The following is a 9,429-nucleotide window of genomic DNA, read 5'->3' as shown; positions in this document are numbered from 1 at the left end:
AAAAAAAAAAAAAAGGAACTAAAGGAGCCAAAATCATTTTGGCAAAGAACAAAGTTGAAAGATTCAAACTACTAGATTTCAATGCCCACTAGACAGCTTTAATTAATGAAGATAGTGTGATAGTAACACACATAACAATGAAATAAAATAGAAACCCCAGAAGTAGACCCACATAAATATAGTCAACAGCTTTGGATAAAAGTATAATTGTAGTGTAATGGCAGAAGTAGGATTTTTAAATAAAGAGTCCTGGAATTATGGGGCATCTAGGAGTTCTGGTGTGGTACTATGGGTTTAATGCGATGGACTGCAAAGTCAATTTGAACCTCAAGGTCAGCCATTCAATCTAATCAGCCACTCCTCAGAACCCCTATAAGAGGGTTGTTATGGGTCGGAGCTCACTTGACAGCTCTTAACAACAACAAAAGAAGTCCTGATATGATGCTGGTAAGGATAAGCAACAGACTGCTAACTAAAAGGTTGGCATTTCAAATCCACCACTTGCTCCTTAGAAATCCTATACAGGGTTGCTATGAGTTAGAAATGACTTGAAAGCAATGAACAGAAATAATATATGCAACAAAATGAAACAGCTGACATTTACCTCTTACCTTATGTGAGGGGGCTCTTCAAAATTTTTGAAAGAATGGAATTAAAAGAATACAATATTTCTAAAAACTTTTGGAAGCACCTTTGCACAAAAATTAACTCAATCTTAAGTATAAATTGTAAAACTTTCAAACTTCTTCAAGAAAACATAGGAGCAAATCTGTATGACTTTTATTTAGGCAAAATGTTTTTATATAAGACACTAAAGCATTAAGAAAAAGATAAATATGACTACAAAAATTAAAAGCTTGTTGTAACTACTGTTCTCTTTCAGTCTAGAGGAAAGGAAAGTGATGAAAATAGAAGATACTTGGAATCAATTAGTCCAGCAGACTAAAGGAATAATACATGAGCATCAGTCTCCAGGACAGTGGGATCAGAACTCAATGGTGTCCAGCTACCACAATCAACTGCTTTGAAAGGAATCACGTTAGAAGGTCCTGGCTAGAGTGGGAGAAAGTGTGGAACAAAACTCGAAATCATAAAAAAAATTAACTAAACTAAAAGAAAAACAAGCTTACTGGTCAGACACAGATGTGTGGAACACCAAGACTATCACCCTTGGTCATCATTCAGGTCTGGAACTGAACTCACCCACATTGCTCAGTTTTCAACCAAACAATAGCTAGATATATAGGTAGAGCAACAACACTGGTGAGGTACACATACCATAAAATGGTCAACCATTCGAGATTAAAAAGGCAGCATTTATTAAAGACAGAATTCAGAGGGGTTAGAAACAAAGGAGGAATGGAAACAAGAAACACAGGGAGGAAGTGGGATACATGATACTACACGGAGGGGATTACAATCATTAAGATGGAATGAAGTGCATGATTTGCTGGAGGTAATACTGATGACATGCTCTGTAAACCTTCACTCAATCCACAATACAAATTTTAACCAAATGAAATTTTTTTGTTCTAAAAAGAATATAGTGAAGAGCTTGTAAACACAAGTCACAGACCAGAAGAAAATATTTATAAATCACATTTCTGACAAAGGGCTCATTATCAGAATAGATAAAGGACTAGAAAGAAAAGCAACCCAAAAATCCAAGAAAACAAGTGATCCATGTTTAAAATATGAGCAAAAGATCTAAATAGGTACTTCACTAAAGATGAAAAATAAACATGGAAAACGATGCTGAACCCCATATGTCATTGTTGTTGTTAAGAGCTGTCGAGTTCTTTCATACTCATAGTGACCCTGTATAGGGTTTCCATGGAGTTGTTGGTGGTTTTGAACCTCTGACTTTTCAGTTAGAAGTCCAGTGCTTATCCTACAGTGCCATTTTTGTCATTAGGAAATTACAAATTAAAACAACAATGAGGTGTCACTACCTTATCCCTGTTGTTGTTGTTAAGTGCCTTCGAGTCGGTTCCGACCCATAGCGACCCTGTACATGGTTTCCGAGGGTGTAAATCCTTACCGGAGTAGAAAGCCTCATCTTTCTCCCGCGGAGCAGCTGGTAGTTTCGAACAGCTGACCTTAAGGTTCGCAGCCCGATTCGTAACCACTACGCTAAAATCCAAAATAGTAACAACATCAAGTGTTAGAGTAGATACGGAGCAATAGAAACTCTCATTCATTGCTGGTGAAAATGCAAAAAGGCACAGCTACTTTGAAAGCCAGCCTACCTGTTTCTTGCCAAGTTAGACAGAAGCTTATCATTTAATTTAACAATTACACTCAGGTATTAGCCTAAATGAACTAAAAATATATGCTTATACAAACCCCTGCACATGAATGTTTATAACATATTTATTCACAATTGCCAAAAACTGGAAGCAATTAAGATTCCCATCAGTAAGTAAATATATAAACAAAGTATGGCACATCCATACCATGGAATACTATCAAACCATGAAGAGCCTTGAAGAAAGAAGCTAGTTCGAAAGGTTACATTGTATGAATCCAAGTATATGACGTTCTGGAAAAGGCAAAATGATAGAGACAATGAAAATATCAGTGGTTACCGTAGGTTCAGGGAAAGGTAAAGGGGGTAAATAGGTGAAGACAGGTATCTTTAGGGCAATGAAATTATTCTGTATGTGAATCACAAAGAGTGAACCTTAGTGCAAACGGTGGACTTTCTTCAGCACTAATGTCAGTATTGGCTCATCAACTGCAACAAATGTATCACATTAGAGCAAAATGTTAAAAAAGAATGAAAGAAATGATTTGTTGGGTTTACTGTCTATGGGAAGTGTCTATTTTATCTGTGCAATCTTTCTATAAATCTAAAACTGATCTAAAATGTAGTCTATAAAAAACGTGAATTTTTATAGAAACTTTATATTCATAATTGCCAAATGCTGGTAATAACCCATATGTCTTTCAAATGAGACTAGATAAACTGTGGAACACCCACACAATGGAATACAACTCAGGACTATATGGGAACAAACTACTGATTTATACAATAAATGGATAAATCTTAAACGTCTTTTACTTAGTGAAAGAAGCCAAGTCCAAAAGACTACACATTGTATGACTCGATTTATATGATGCTCTGGAAATAGCTAAACTATAAAGATGGAAAATAGATCACTGGTTTTCAGGGACTGCTTGGTAGTGGACATGTTTGACTAACAGGTGCCGCAAGGGAATCTAGGTGGGTGGTGGAATTGTTCTCTATGAAACTGTGGTGGTGAATTTATGGCTAGGCATTTGTCAAAATTCAATGAATTGTACATCACAATGAGTGAATTTCACTGTAAAGAAATTAAAACCTATTATGTTGTTGTTGTGACGTGCCATTGAGTTGGTTCTGGCCCAGAGTGACCCTGTACAGGGTTTCCAAGGAGCAGCTGGTAAGTAATTTTAAAAATTGGCCAGCACATGAGGGAAACTCCAAAGGAATTTCAGACAGTTAAAAAGGAATCTGTTAGAAATGCATCACCTAAACTCACTGAAGAGAGTCAATGAGACAGCAGCTGATCTATAAACTGGAAAAAAGTGTTCCCACCTTATACTGAAAAGCTGTATATACAGAGTCTTGGTGTGATGCTGTAGGACAAGCACTAGACTGCTAACCTCAAGCTCAGCAGTTCAAACCCACCAGCGGCATCTCAGAAACCCTATAGAGAGTTGCTAAGAGTTGGAACCAACTTGGTGGTGCTTAACAACATCTATATAGATAGTTTGTCCTGGTATGACCCAATAGGATAAATAATTGACTACTAACCACAAAGTTGGTGGTTCAAATCTACCAGCCATTCCTTAGAAACTCTGTATAGGGTCACTGTGAATTGGAACTCACTCCATGGTACATAACCTCTACCACACACACACAGTTCTTTAATTGGTGAATGTGTGTGTTTTTTTATAGAGGCCAGCAATTTAGAAACTATTATAAGTGTGTGCTATTGTTGTTAAGTGTTGCTGAGTTGGTTCTGACTCATGGTGATCATGTATAGGGTTTCCGAGAAGTGGCTGGTGGCTTTGAATCACTACCATCCTTGAGGTTAGCAATCCAGTGTTTATCCTAGAGTGCCACACCAGGACTCTACGTATGTGCTACTTTTGTTGCTAAACCACAGAGTAGGTTTTGACTCAGCTACCCTGCATAGGGTTTCCGAGGAGCAACTGGTGAGTTTGAACCACCAGCATTTCGGTTCAAACAGATCTTGTGGTCATAAAGTGCCAAACCAGGACTCCTAAGGTTTTGTAAATAAGAATAATTAAAGGCAGGTTTCTCAATGCCCAAGAATGAAGTTATAAATGAAGAGGGAGAGAGCGGTAAAGTGAACCAAGTGGTGCTATATTGAGATTAAAAAATGTGTGAACTCATGTTTTAAAATGATCTATATACACAAATGAATGGATGTAGAGATAAATAAATGTGTGTGTGTGATGTATGGGTTATTATAATACATTTGTCTCATACCTCTATCTGATGAAATGACCTAGAAGCAGTGGCATTCCTATTAGCACCAACCAATCTTGATTTCTATATAATATTCCCCAACAAAGAAGCTATGACTGTGGAGAAGTAGTTTCCAGGATTGGCACAAAGACTATACAAGATAAGCATGAAGCATGTGGGGAACCAGTAGGTAATGGCGAGCCCAAACAAAAGACTAACGTACTCATTAAAATACCAGAACCAGTCTGAAAGAGCTCATGATGGCCAAAGCTAGAATAAAGTGAGCAAAAAATTAAATCATGATGGTACTGAATAATAAACCAAAGAAAAAATAAATATCTGAGTCCCTATTGATGTAAAAAGTAACTATGTTGTTGTTGTGAAGTGCTATAATAGCTATAAGCTCTATAATAGAAGGCTTTCAATGATTAAATGTAGAATGAGAGAAATAGAAAATTTCCAGAAGAACATCACAATAATAATGATTGTGGTCATGACCCACCCATAGAAGTCAAAATGATACAGTAAATATTTAAGGAGAAACAAGTCGTTTTCACAGTCTCAAAATATCTCCCCCAAGGTAATTATTATTATTATTACTCAAGGAAAAACAGTAACTACACAATGGAGAAGTGTGAAAGACTACCTTCATCAAGTGATCCAGGTCAACATTACCAGTAGTAAGACAGATAGACAGTGTGTACTCTCTGATATCATGCACTGAAAATGTCCTATAATCTCTGTGGTTCTCTAGAAAAATGCATTTTCTCAGTCTAATCAGGAAAAACTCATCTGTCAGTCTGTTGTACTGTAGTGGCTTTCTTGTTGCTATGATATTAGAAGCTATGCCCCTAGTATTAAAATACCATTAAGGCTTCCCATAGTGGACAGACTTCAGTGGAGCTTATAGACTAAGACTTAGAAGAAAGGCCTGGAAATCTACATTCCCAAATCAGCCATTGAAAACCTAATAGATCAATACTAATGATGATGTCTATGCCCACCAGATTCTGAATGTACCCGATCTCCTCTGATCTTGGAAGCTAAGCACTCATCTGCCAGTGTGTTATACTGTGGTGGCTTGAGTATTGCTCTAATCCTCGAAGCTAGTCTACAGGTGCCTTAAATATCAGGAGAGTCACCCATGGTGGACAGGTTTCAAGTGAGCTTGCAAAGAAAAACTAGGAAGAAGGAGTGGCAGATTATTTCTGAATATTTAGTCACTGAAAACCTTATGAATAGCAGTGGAACACTGTCAGCACCAGATTGTTGAGTATTGAAACATGATAAAGAGCTGCAGAATATTGTCAGAGATAGTGCCAGAAGATGAGACACTCAGGTTGGAAGACATTCAGAATATGACTGGGGAAGTACTGTCTTCTCAAAGTAGAGTTGGCCATGATGAAGCAAATGGATGTAGCAAATGGGACCTTCATTTGCTGATGGGGCTCATTTATTGATGGGGTGCAACTCAAAATAAAGAGAAACAGCTATAAATATCCATTAATAATCAGAGCATGAATGTACAAAATATGAATCTAAGACAATTGGAATTATGAACAATGAAATGGAATGCATAAGCATCAATATCCTAGGCATTAGTGAGCTGAAATAGACTGATATTGGCCATTTTGAATCTGACAAACATATGGTTTACTATGTTGGAAAAGACAAATTGAAGAGGATTGGCATCACATTCATTGTCCAGAAGAACATATCAAAATCTATCTTCAAGTACAACACTGTCCGTAATAAGATAATATCCATACGGCTACAAGGAAGACCAGTTAATATCACTATTATTCAAATTTAATCACCAACCACTAAATCCAGTGATAATGAAACAGAAGAATTCAACCAACTTCTTCAGTTTGAAATTGACTAAACATGCAATCCAGAAGTATTGATGATTACTGGCGATTGGAATGTGAATTTTGGAAACAAAGAGGAAGGATCAGTAGTTGGAAAATATGGCTTACATGATAGAAACAATGCTGGAAATCTTGTGATTCACTACCCAAAAGCTTTTGCTTATGTGTACCATGACAAGCTAAGGACAACATTGCAGAGAATGAGTATTTCAGAACCCTTAGTTGTGCTCATGAGACACCTGTACATAAACAAGAGACAGTTATTTGAACAAAACAAGAGGATGCCAAATGACTTAAAATTAGGAAAGGTGTTTGCCAGGTTTGTATTCTTTCACCTTACATATTCAAAATGAATTCTGAGCAAACAATCTGAGAAGCTGGAGTATATGAAGAAAAATGTGGCATTAGGCTTGGAGAAAGATCATTATCAACCTGCTATATGCAGAGGAGTTCTGGTGTGGCGCTGTGAGTTAATGCGCCAGACTACAAAGCCGTTTGAACTGCAAGGTCAGCGGTTCAAGTTCATCAGCTGTTCCTTGGAACCAACTCGACATTACTTAACAACAACAACAACAACAGTATGCAGAGGACACAACTTGCTGAAAGTGAAGTGGATTTAAACCCCTTACTTTGAAGACCAAAGACCACAGTCTTTGGTATGAGTTGCACCTCAATGTAAAGGAAACAAAAATTCCCCACACTGAACCAGAGAACATCATCCATATAAATGTAGAAAAGATAGAAGTTGTCAAAGACTTAATTTTGCTCAGATCAACCATTATCTCTCATGGGCGCAGCAGTCAAGAAATCCAATGATGTATTGCATTAGGCAAACATGCTGTACAAGATCTTTTAAAAGTGTTCAATAGCAAAGCTGTCATTTGAGCACTAAGGTACTCCTGATCAAAGTCTGGTGTTTTTAGTAACCTCATATGCATGTGAAAGTTGGACAGTGAATAAAGAAGACAATAGAAGAAATGATACATTTGAGGTACAGTGTTGGAGGAGAATATTAAAAGTACCATGGACTGCCATAAGAACAAACAGATTGATATTAGAAACACTACAAGAATGCTGCTTGGAATTCAAGATGGCCAGACTTCATCTCTCATACTTTGGACATATTATCAGGAAGGACTAGTCCCTGGTGAAGGATATCATGTTTGGTAAAGTGCAGGGTCAGAGAAAACAAGGAAGAACCCCAGTGAGATGGATTGGTACAGGCAGCAGCAATGAACTCAAATCTAGCCATGATTGTGAGGTTGGTGCAGGCAATGTTTCTGTTGTATATAGTGTCGTTATGAGTCAGTACTGACTCGATGGCATCTAACAACAACAAATGATGATGGAGGTGTCACAGGACTGTTTCATTCTGTTATGTCCAAGGTCACCATAAGTTAAAACCAAGTAGATTGGAACTAACAGCAACAATCATGAAAAACATCAGACAAACCTAAACTGAAGGACATCATACAAAATGAACAATCAAACAAACGCAATGAATATCTTTAAAAGCATCAAGGTTCTGAACACTAAGGGATTGTCACAGATTGGAAGACACTATGGTGGCATGACAATTAAATGAAATATGATTTCCTGTAACAGAAAAAGGACCTTAGAAGAAAAACTTGAAATTTGAGCAAAAACATTACTTTAATTCATTGTTGTTGTAGTTCTTAAGTGCCTTTATGTTGGTTTCGATTCATAGTGACCCTGTATAGGGTTTCCAAGGAGCATCTGGTGAATTTGAACCATCAACCTTGTTTCCAGTAGTCCAGTGCTTATCCCACAGCACCATTATTGTTATGATGTTGTTGAATGCTGTTGAGTCATTTCTGACTCATAGTGGCCCTGTATAGCACACCTGAGGCTTTAAATCTTTGCTGGAGCAGAAAGTCTCATCTTTCTCCCACAAAGCATCACAGGATTGCACAAATATTCCTTTATTAGTTATGATCATTGCCCTCTGATTGTTTTAATTAGCTGGAACTGCTGTAATGCAAATACCACTAATGTCTGTCTTTGAAGAACAGAAATTTATTTTCTCACAGTTCTAGAGGCTAAAAGTCCAAATCAATGTCTTTGCTAAATGAATTCTTTCTTTGTCAGTAGATCTGACTGTTCCTTGACTTACAGACAATTTTCACATGTCATCTGCCGTCCCCAGTTTGTGCCTGCCCCAAACTGCCCAGTGTGGCACAGTAGGATCAGCACTGGTCAATTAACTGCAAGGTTGGTGGTTGAAACCCACCAGTCACTCTTCAGAAATTCTATTCAGTGTCACCATGAGTCAGAATTACTGAAATGCACTTAATAACAATTCTGTATATAATCTGCTCTTTTTAAGAAGTGATTAGATTTTGGATATACCCTACACTGAATTGATCCCATTAATATATCAAATAAAATCCTATTCCTAAATGCGATCACATCCTCAGGTATAGGTGCTAGGATTCCAACACAAATATTGGGAGGACACAATTCAATCCATACCAATGATTATGTAAGTTGTAAAGATCATGGAGACTGAGTGAAGAAAAAATGGGAACACTGTACTATTTTTGCAACTCCTCTATAAAAGTATCTAAAATAAGTTTTCTTAAAAGAATAATATGGTTTGATTTTCATAATAAATATTCTAATACTTTCAAACTATTGATCTCTCTGTGAGGTTCCTAATTCCCCCAGAAGCTACTTTGATTTTCTCCTGCCAGCCCTGTAGATACTGATTAATTTTATGGGCAAATGTATTCTTTTCTTTTTCGTGATTCATTATTCACCAGCTCAGTGCCCACACAGTTCACTTTGATCAGCACACAAACTAACACACTAAACATACTGTCAGTTGTCAACTTCTATTTATAGTCTCATGTTTTGAACAATGGAGCTGTTGATCCAATAGATGTTATTATGTCTCATGAAACCAGACAGTTAAGGAGCCTTAATTAAAACTTTCAGACAGAATTACAATTCTTGTGTTAAGGAAGGGTGCATGAAGGAGGTTTAAAACCTAATTTCAGAGGGATCAACACAGAAATCAGCTATTTTCATGACTGCTGAATTTCGGAATGGCCATGG

Source organism: Chrysochloris asiatica, unplaced genomic scaffold (assembly GCF_000296735.1).
Source record: "Chrysochloris asiatica unplaced genomic scaffold, ChrAsi1.0 scaffold00049, whole genome shotgun sequence".
Taxonomy (NCBI): domain Eukaryota; kingdom Metazoa; phylum Chordata; class Mammalia; order Afrosoricida; family Chrysochloridae; genus Chrysochloris; species Chrysochloris asiatica.
This window is presented reverse-complemented; position numbering follows the sequence as displayed.